Raw genomic sequence first — 10,000 nt, 5'->3', positions numbered from 1 at the left:
ACGCGCCGCTGTGACGCTTTGAGACACGAGCTCGCAGCGATGTTTTTTGTTGTTGTTGTGTTTTTTTGTGTTTTTTTTCGTTTTTTTCTATTCTGCTTCTTATAATGTTTCTTGTTCAGTTATCACATTGTTAATAAATGCCATCATATAATCGCAGAACTAAACTTCAGCAGTAGGATATTTTCTTCACTGAGGGGAGTTTCACCGCAGCTGCACCGCTCTGCCAGTGGGCGGGTGGGTTTATAACGCTACACCGCATGTTTAAAGAGACAGTAACTGGAGAGGCGGAGAAGCCCCACACACTGACACTCCAGGCAAAATTAGGGCAAGAGGGAAAAAGAAAGCCGACAAAACTTGTCCTCGCTCTTTTTGCCTTGGCACAAAGCAGTTCACACGAAAAGTTTGGACAGTCGCCAAGGTAGTAGCGCATGGAAGTGAACAGACGAGTGAAACACGAGGAGGAAGTTTGTGTGAGAATCTGGTCGCACTGCTTTCAGAGACACTCAGGTGTGCAGGTGTGTATCAGTGACACGGCTGAGAACAATGTGAAGTTTATATCCATACAAGCAAAGACTGTACCCCTCCACAGTTAAAATTAAAAAAAAACAAACCTTTTTAATACAACTCAGTTGGACTGATTCATTCTCCCAGCTCGTATTTGTGACTGACGCTCAAATAACAGCACCCCATTGTTATGTCTGTGTTGGAAGCGATAATCAAGAGATATACTGACAGCAGCCAGAAATAAGAAACTGTGGGATGATAACAGTTTTAACCGACCCTAGTTACTCAGTCAGCTTTACTTTCAACTTCCCCTTGCCAAACAAAACGCACAGATGTCGGGCCTGAAAGTTCAACCGGTACACACACACAAAGTGTTGCGCTATTTATTAGGTAAGGGAGAGAATAAGAAGAACCCAACAAAAAGTAAGAAAAGGAATTCTTTCCCTTTAATACATCCGCTTTAACTGGATCCACGTTAGCTCAACTTTCTAACTTTCAGCAAAGTTAAAAATCACACAGGGTATTTCTTTGCTTTCAGTGCCGTGGTAGTTTGTCACTGTAACATGTTCATACGAGTACACAGTTGGTGAATTAAGATGGGGAAATAAAGCTGACCCTTTATTTTTGATAAATTATGTTACACGGACATGTCCCAATGGTCATTTTGCAGATTCAGCAATGGATTGATATAATGCCAAAGGAAAAACAAATATATTGTTGCTCGAGAAACATTTTTAAACGTGGCCAGTGCATTAATGTCATAGCAACCAGGTGACAGATGCTGCATGATAGTATAAAATTACAACAAGAACAATAACAATGATCATAACAACGAGGACAAAACTGAACACTGAAGAACTGACATGAGCAACAACACTTGACTCAGAACAAGAACAACAACAGCAGCAGCAGCAGCAACAACAACAACAGAAACAATACTAATAAGAAGAAAAATAAGAATACATTGCTACTAATCTTTGTCGTGATAAATATCAAAGTATCTCAACTGAAGAGAAACGATAGAAATATATGCAGAGAAGTCCGCTGTACTGAAAAGAGTTTGTTAAAGACACTATCGACACAATTCCAACACGACATAAGACACGTTGCCACACGATATAGGGGAAAGTCCAGTCCCTAAATGCCGAACACTTGTGGAAAACAGGCACTCACAGCCAAAGTAATCAACTATTAAAATGCTTCAACGAAGTCAGTGTTTTATCGGCGCACATGACGTTGTCTCAAACTAAATAATTATAACTACGAAATCTTGGCACAAACTGAAACTGGAGAAAGCCTCATTGCATCATGTCCCCCAAAAGAAAACCATACAAGCTGCCATGTGGTCCTAAACTGTTTGTGAGCCGTGTTTGTCAGTGGACGGAGGAAAAGACCCAGCAAGAATGTTTTGATTTTGCTTCTGCTGTGCTCCTCGTGCCGCTCTGGTTCGAGGAAAGGCTGGATACAGTCCGGCAGAATGGGTTGCTTTGTGTGTGTGTGGAAGGGTGGGGGTGGGGTGTGCATTTGTGCGCGCGCGCGCGCGCGCGCGCGCGCGTGTGTGTGTGTGTGTGCAGTGCGTGCGTGTGTGTGTGCAGTGCAGTGTGAACATTCAGTTTGTCAAGTTGTTATGGAGCTGAAATGAAGGTAGGCGATTTTCAGTATGATGGGAATTAATCACTGTTGGTTTCTCTGTCTCTCTGTCTGACTCACAGTCTCTCTCTGTTTGTTTGTCTATCTGTCCGTCCGTCTGTCTGTCCCCCTCTCTCTCTTTGAATGTTTGAAACTCTCTCTCGCTTTCTCTCCCCTTGCCCAACTCTCTCCGCTCCTTCCCTCTTTTGCCTTCTTTCTTTCACTTTTTCTTTCTTACTGCGCGCGCGCGCGCGCGAGTGTGTGTGTGTGTGTGTGTGTGTGTGTGTGTGTGTGTGTGTGTGTGGGCCGTGATGACGAACCTTGTTGAATGCAGAAGCAGACGCTTCGGAGAGTGATGATGATAATGATGATCCTTATTCCTTGCCTGTCAAATTGGAATGGGATATATATATATATATATATATATATATATATATATATATATATATATATATATATATATATATATTATATGCGTTGGCATGGATGGAGTAATGATGGTGAATGCATTACCTGTTCAACTCTGACTTGTCCCTCGGCGCTGAGGATTCTTTCTGTCTCTCTGCTTCTTGTCTCTGTCTGTCTGTCTGTCTGTCTGTCTGTCTCTCAGTCGCTGTCGATGTCTGTGTTGTCTGTCTCTTTTTCCCTCAGTCTCTCTTTGTCTGTCTGTCCAGTCTCTTTCTTACTGTGGTCAAAGGACGAAGCATGAAATACGTTTTACCTTCTGAGTTATCTCTTTTTTCTTTTTCTTTTTTGTGTACGCTTATAGTTGACTTCATCAAGTTTTTGCGCCTTATACATATTATTATTATTAGTAGTAGTTCTTTTTTTATGTTTTTATCTTCTTCTTTTTTTCTCAAGGCCTGACTAAGCGCGTTGGGTTACGCTGCTGGTCAGGCATCTGCTTGGCAGATGTGGTGTAGCGTATATGGATTTGTCCGAACGCACTGACGCCTCCTTGAGCTACTGAAACTGAAACTGAAACTTTCTCTCGCTGTCTCTCTCTCTCTCTCTCTCTCTCTCTTCTCTCTGTCTGTCTCTCTCTCTCACAGTTCTGCTGCCTCTGTCTGTGTTGATTGTATAGTCTCTTTCTCTAGCTGTCCTTGTATTATGTCTGTCTCTTTTTGTATTCTGTACTCTATCTTTTCCACACTCTGTTCTCTCTCTCTCTCTCTCTCTCTCTCTCCTTTCCTTCCTCAACCCTCCCACCCCTCTCTTTCGTTCCCCAGGCCCCTCCACCTCAACCCCTCCCTTTTCAGTTGAATGTTTACCCCCCGAAAGCGGAGTATGGCTGCCTGCATGGCGGGTTAAAAACGGTCACACACGTAAAAGCCCACTCGCGTATATACAAGTGAATGTGGGAGTTGCAGCCCACGAACGCAGAAGAAGTTGAATACTTCTTCCCCTGCCATTGATTTTCACAAATCAGTGATGATTTCTAATTAATGATAATGATAATCATCATTATGTTAGAAATACTGATAATGATAACGCTATTAATAATAACATCATTTATTTTCAGTCTAATATCATCATCTTAGATGAACAGACTATAAATGAACAAACGACGTGTCTCTTTCTTTCGTTTTTTGTTCTGCCTTTGTATGTCATTGTTTGCTTCTCTCACTGTCTCTGTCCCTGTCTTTCCCTTGCTCTCTCCTTTGTCTGTCTGCCTGTCTCTGTCTCTCGCTGTCTCAGTTTCTTTCTCTCTCCATCTCAGTCTTTCTCTTTCTCTTGCTGTCTGTGTCTGTGTCTGTCTCTTTCTCTTGCTGCCTCCATCTGTCTCTGTCTCTGCGTTTCTGTCTCTCTTCCTCGGTGTGTCTCTGTCTCTCTCTCTCTGTCTCTGTCTCTCTGTTCGGCTGTTTCTTTTGCAGTCTCTGTCTTTGTCTTTGCATCCCTGTCTTTATTCCTCTGCTTGCCTCTGTCTGTCTGTCTGTCTCTTTCTGCCTGCCTGTCTGTCTGTCTGTCTGTCTTTCTATTTATGCCTGTCTCTCTTGCTGTCTCTGTGTCTGTCTTTCTCTGTCAGCCTCTGTCTGATCCGTCTCTGTGTCTCACTCTCTGTTTCTCCATGTCTGTATCTGTCTCTCTCTTTGTCTCTCGCTCTCTCTGTCTCTGTTTGTCCGTCTGTCTGTCTGTCTGTCTGTCTCTCTTTCGCTCTGTATCTGTTTCTGTGTCTGTCCATTGGTCAGTCTCTGTCTCTGTCTGTTTGTCTGTCTCTATCTCTCCCTCGCTGTCGCTGTTTTTTTGTGTGTGTTTTTTTCTGTGTCTCTGTTTCTCTGTTGTTTTTTTATGCTGTTGTTAGTCTCATGCTTCCATTGTTACACCCTCCCACCACAATCTATCTCTCTCACCTTAGTGTTACCAAGATATATGTAAGGTCAATGAGTGTTAACTTCACACACACAATCCCCCCCCCCCCCTCTCAACCTCATCCCCACAAACGCACATCAGTCTACTCACTCATAAATTAAAATGGCTCCACCTCCTTCTGCTCTCTCTTTCTCTCCGTTTGTCTGTCTGTGTCTGTCTGGCTGTCTACCTTAGTCTGTTTCTTTATAATTATGTCTCTCCCTAAGAAAAAACGTTCCAAGCGTTTCAGTTATAGCCTCCGCTCATCAGTTCGACAAAAAAACAAAGCAAACACCGATCTTTTTGTCTGCACTGTATTTCGATTTGTTGTTTTCTCTCTCTCTCTCTCTCTCTCTCTCTCTCTGTGTGTGTGTGTGTGTGTGTGTGTGTGTGTGTGTGTGTGTGTGTCGCAATACTGTACACCAACGATGGGTTTCCCCGAAGCGTCTCTTTCCCGGGCTTGAGCACTGTAGCCCCGCGAAGACAAAGAGAACTGTGTAGTGCTACCGGATGTGAATGCCCACGTGACGTTTTATCGGACGATGGACACTTCCGGTGCTCTCGATGAAACGTTTCTTTTTCTATGTTGTCAGTCCATGAACGCCCTATTTGTGTAAGTGTTCGTAAAATTGATACAATAATGATCAAGGTCGTACTTGAAATTTGCGTTGGATATGTGGCTGAACTGAAAATTGAGTAGTACATTTGATGGGGTTTAAAAAAAAAAAAATGATGGTATTAATTGATAATAAAGTGTTAAGATGTTGGTACTGGCAAGCAGATCAATTTCGTAAGTGGGTAGGTGAATGTGATGGGTGGTGTTCTCCGCTGATCATACTGAATGTAAGGTTTGATGAGTGCAAGAGGAGGTCACGTTAGAGATGCTAGCAGGTGAGGCCAGGAGGTCATGACACTACCATTGCCTGAAGCAGAAAACGAACATCTGTTCCTGTTCTTTGTGGCTGGAAGGCAGGCAGCCTGAGAGATGTATTTATAAGTGAACGTATGTTGTGGTTTTCAGTGTTGGTTGCGGTGCCAGCAGAGTTCAGCCGGGTGAATGCCAAGCTTGTATTCAGAAGGCTGTGAGTTCGAATCCCTGTAAGAGTAAGAACCCAAACCAGCCGCCGTGGCGAAGTGGCTAGCGTCGCGGATTGACGGCTGGGAGGACGCGGGTTCGAATCCCAGCGGAGGTGGGTTTTTTCGGATCGTGGCTGGCTCCTACCCAGAGTTGAGTGTGCTATGGGCTTAAATGGGGAGACTGGGACCACACAGTCGAGTATCATCCACTTCACGGACGCGTCTCTGGGTGTGTTGCTCTAATAACCTGACCAACACTGCAAGTGTCTGTATCTCTCGGGCCTGGTTAACGCCGGGATATCATTATGACAGGAAGCGTAGAGTACAGCCTTGTCACGCAGTCCCAAACCAAATGGACCTCCATCGTCATCGTCATCCACCTCTTCCTTCATCATCATCAATATGAAAAAAAAACACACAAAAAAAAACAGTCCCAAAGTCTGTGGCTTTTCATGCCCTGCTCTCATGATGACCTCAGTTTCGATACCCCTCCACTTCCGTGCTTGGGGTGAGTCCTGTCAATGTCTTCAGTGTCGACAGATTCATGGAGGGTTGTTGTTGGAGGGACGTGGTGGCGGTCTCTACTCTGGGAGGAACGCTCACTCAGTTTGGCTCCGCGACTAAGCCATTATTGTCGTTAGTAGGGGTCTTAGTAGGTGGTGTCATGAGTACGTTAAATCAGAACAGGCACCACTGGACACCACCGAAGTGACTCAGCAGCAGTGCAGGGTCTCCTCTGGTGTGTGGCCTCCTGGCGACCTAACATAGATAGTTCCCTGCGGACTGCCGACTCTGGGAGTGTGACAGACTAGCCCGGGTGTGGCTGTGTTTAGGGGACTCGGAATGAGCGGCGTGGAAGTAATGTCAATGAAACGGTGCAGATGATGGGGCAGCAAAAAAAAGAAAAAAAAGAAAAAAAAAAAAGATTAAGAACCACTCCCTCTCCCCACCCCCTCGAAACACACACACACACACACACACACACACACACACACACACACACACACACACACACACACACACACACACCGCCCCCCTGACCACCACCCCCCACCCCTCACAAACACACCTCACTCCTCTGTATTACTTGAGATGAATGTCAGCGTTAAACCTGATGTAACCTCTACCAACTTATGTGGGAAACCCGTCCCAAGTGTGTGGAAACACAAATCGTGCCGCTATTTTCACAGACGTGACGTGATCACACCGTTTGTGCTTATTGTCCAAATTCATTATTTCTGTTGAGAACAATAACAGGTATGGTCAAGGCGCTAATACTATACTTTTTGCGAGCCGATCCAACTGATACGTTTGAGGCGATGGCATTATGAAATAGATCGTGTTCAATAGTTGAAATCACAAGCTTCAGACATTCACCAACAGATGTCTAAGAAACATCCTGAACATCAGATGGCCAGAGGTTGTCTCCAATGAAGAACTTTGGAACATGACAAAACAGGCCCCACTGGAGACGGAAATCAAGAAACGGAAATGGGGATGGATAGGCCATACACTACGCAAGCCTGCAACAAACATCACAAGACAGGCTCTTGATTGGAACCCACAGGGGAAAAGGAAAGTTGGCCGTCCGAAGCAGACCTGGCGGAGAAGCATTGAGGCAGAGACAAGGGCGGCCGGAATGACGTGGGCCGAACTGAAGAAGACCAGCCAGAGCCGGGTGCGTTGGAGGAGTGTTGTTGCGGCCCTATGTTCCCCAAGGAATCAAGAGGAATAAGTCAAGTAAGTCAATAGTTGAAATCATCAGTCATCTTCACTGTTCCACTGGGCGCTGTATTCCGAACAAACTATGTTATTCAGCCACGAGAGATAACCTTACAGGCATGTAAATAACTATTCTGAGACAGGTGACCGACACACATTCTGTAAATGGCCACAAAAGCGAAGTAACCAAAATGGGACCAGAACACGAAACAGAACGGCAACGAAATGTTGTGGAGTTTCAGTTTCAGTTTCAGTAGCTCAAGGAGGCGTCACTGCGTTCGGACAAATCCATATACGTTACACCACATCTGCCAAGCAGATGCCTGACCAGCAGCGTAACCCAACGCGCTTAGTCAGGCCTTGAGAAAAAAAAAGAAAAAAAAAGGTGAATAAATAATAGATAAGCTTACATAAATGAATAAATAAATAATAATTATAATATATATATAAAAAAGGTAGTAGTAATAATAATAAATAAATAAATAAACAAATAAATAAATAAATAAATAAATGTTGTGGAATGTACAGTGAAATAAGAAAAACTGGTTTTTTTTTTCCTGTTCAGAATTTTAGTCAGTGGCGCTTTCCTTCCCACTCTTCCTCCAGACTGGCAATTATCGTCCAAATGACAACGATACAGAGAACGCATAGTTGTGACGATGTTTTCAAGATACTATAAATTCATAACGTCATCCAGGATCAGGCAGACAGCAGTACCCGTGGCTTCACGACTTCTGCCATGAACAGCGAGCAGATTTAGTTTCTTCCACTCGGAGCTGAGATTGAGACTTTCTGTTTCAGTATGAAACTGCACCATTGGAAACCAAACGTTAAAACCTGCCACTTTCCATACCTTCCAGCAGTCTGATTTCAGACTATGGTCTGAAGAACATCATGCGTACTTCTTCAGAACAATCTAATGAATGGAACCCTCGTTTATGACGACGTGACATCGTGCTGATGGATTTGCATCAGCAGTCAGCAGTCTAAAGAATTCTGCATTCTGTCATTAGCAGCCAGCCCAGTAGGGGACATCGTGTTTATGACCTTCTTTTAATGAGAACCACTGGCTAGAAAGAAATAAAGAAGTGTACCGAGAAAGAGCTTAACGAGTGTTAACTGTAAATGAGAAAGAACTGAAAGACCTTTCAAGCTGTGTACATTCCCAGGAACCCTGCCAACACTCCCAGCAGAGTTCCGTCGGTGGCTATATACTGTCGATCTGGCTTCTGCGACTCAGAGACAGAAGGCATGCCATTCCCACCCAGGCGGAAGAAATAGACACCAATCAGCTGACAGCTCATCCGTCTCTGCTGCATCGTGTGGCCGTCAGTGCGATTCACGCGGACAGGTCTGACCGCATGTGGTTCCGACGGCTCTCTATCAACCGTTCGGTTGAAACGGTTCGTGTGTCAGCACCTTTAGGCTGATAATAAATAAAAGGCAAGGAGGGGGAGGGGAGGGGGAGTGGGGGGAAAAGGGGGCGGGGGGCGGGGGGTGGGGGGAACTGGGGGTTGGGGGCATTGTAGCAGTGGCGACCTCTGTGTAACGGCATGCATCCCTTCCCTCCACTCCACTGCCTGCCGCCACCACGACTGCTGCCAGCTGTGGGTCTGTGTGTGTGGATTGCCGCCTTGATATATACAGTGCACTGTGCCTGACCATCTCCCTCAACTGAGGTTGTATGTTGTGGTTGCGAGCTCCCGGGTGTGTGTGTGTGTGTGTGTGTGTGTGTGTGTGTGTGTGTGTCTGTGTCTGTGTCTGTGTCTGTGTGTGTCTGTGTCCGTTGTCAACCTGATTTATCTGTCTGTCTGTTTGAGTCACTTAATCCGTCTGTCAGTTTATGTCCGTCTGTTTGTCTGTTTGACTTTATAGCAGTTCTGGTGTGTCTTTAATGTCCTGTCAGTTTGTCAGCGAATGACAATGCGAAATACGGACATGTATGTGAGTAATGTGCAGTGTTCTCACAGAGGAACCAAAATGTTTGAGTCTTGTCGAACGAAAAGTGTAAGGCTGATGAAGTATCAAGCCAAGCTGACACACATCTCTCTCTCTCTCTCTCTCTCTCTCTCTCTCTCTCTCTCTCTCTCTCTCTCTCTCTCTCTTTCAAGAGCTGATCAACTGTACAATGTCAGAGTACGATAGAAAGCCAAATGCATTTCAAGCGATAGCAGCCATATGCTGGCAAATTATTACCAACTCTTACCTTCAGGCAAACGGTTCTGTGTCCCAAAATTTAAAATAAACAGAACCAAATGCAGCTTTATACCAACCTCAAATCAGTTATTAAACAGCAATAATTGATAATCAGATCTGTGATATAAAAAAAAACAACTGTATGCCAGAGTGCGTGTATGTGGAATGTGACATCTTAAATCAAAGTATTGTTGAAGTGCATTGTTATTATAATCTTTTTATGTCTTATGTCTACTTTAAGTATGCTATTTCATGCCTATTTTATTCATGTCCTGTAACTGGTTTTGTGTTGCACATGTATGGCTGTGATGATGTATGTATGATTTACTCTAAGTTACCTTTTCAAAGGTTTCTCTTGTGTTGTTGCTATATTTATTGTACGCATGGGTTGCCATCTAAACATTTTATGTCTTTTATGTATACATGTTGAATGACTGTGATTTCCGTGTATTGTTTATGCGTTTTACACCACAAATGAATTTCTCTTGTTGAGATGATAAAGTATTCTGTAATCTGTAATATG

Source organism: Babylonia areolata, chromosome 2 (genome assembly GCF_041734735.1).
Source record: "Babylonia areolata isolate BAREFJ2019XMU chromosome 2, ASM4173473v1, whole genome shotgun sequence".
In the NCBI taxonomy this organism is placed as follows: Eukaryota; Metazoa; Mollusca; class Gastropoda; order Neogastropoda; family Buccinidae; genus Babylonia; species Babylonia areolata.
The sequence above is the reverse complement of the archived record's forward strand: the minus strand, read 5'-3'. Positions refer to the sequence as shown.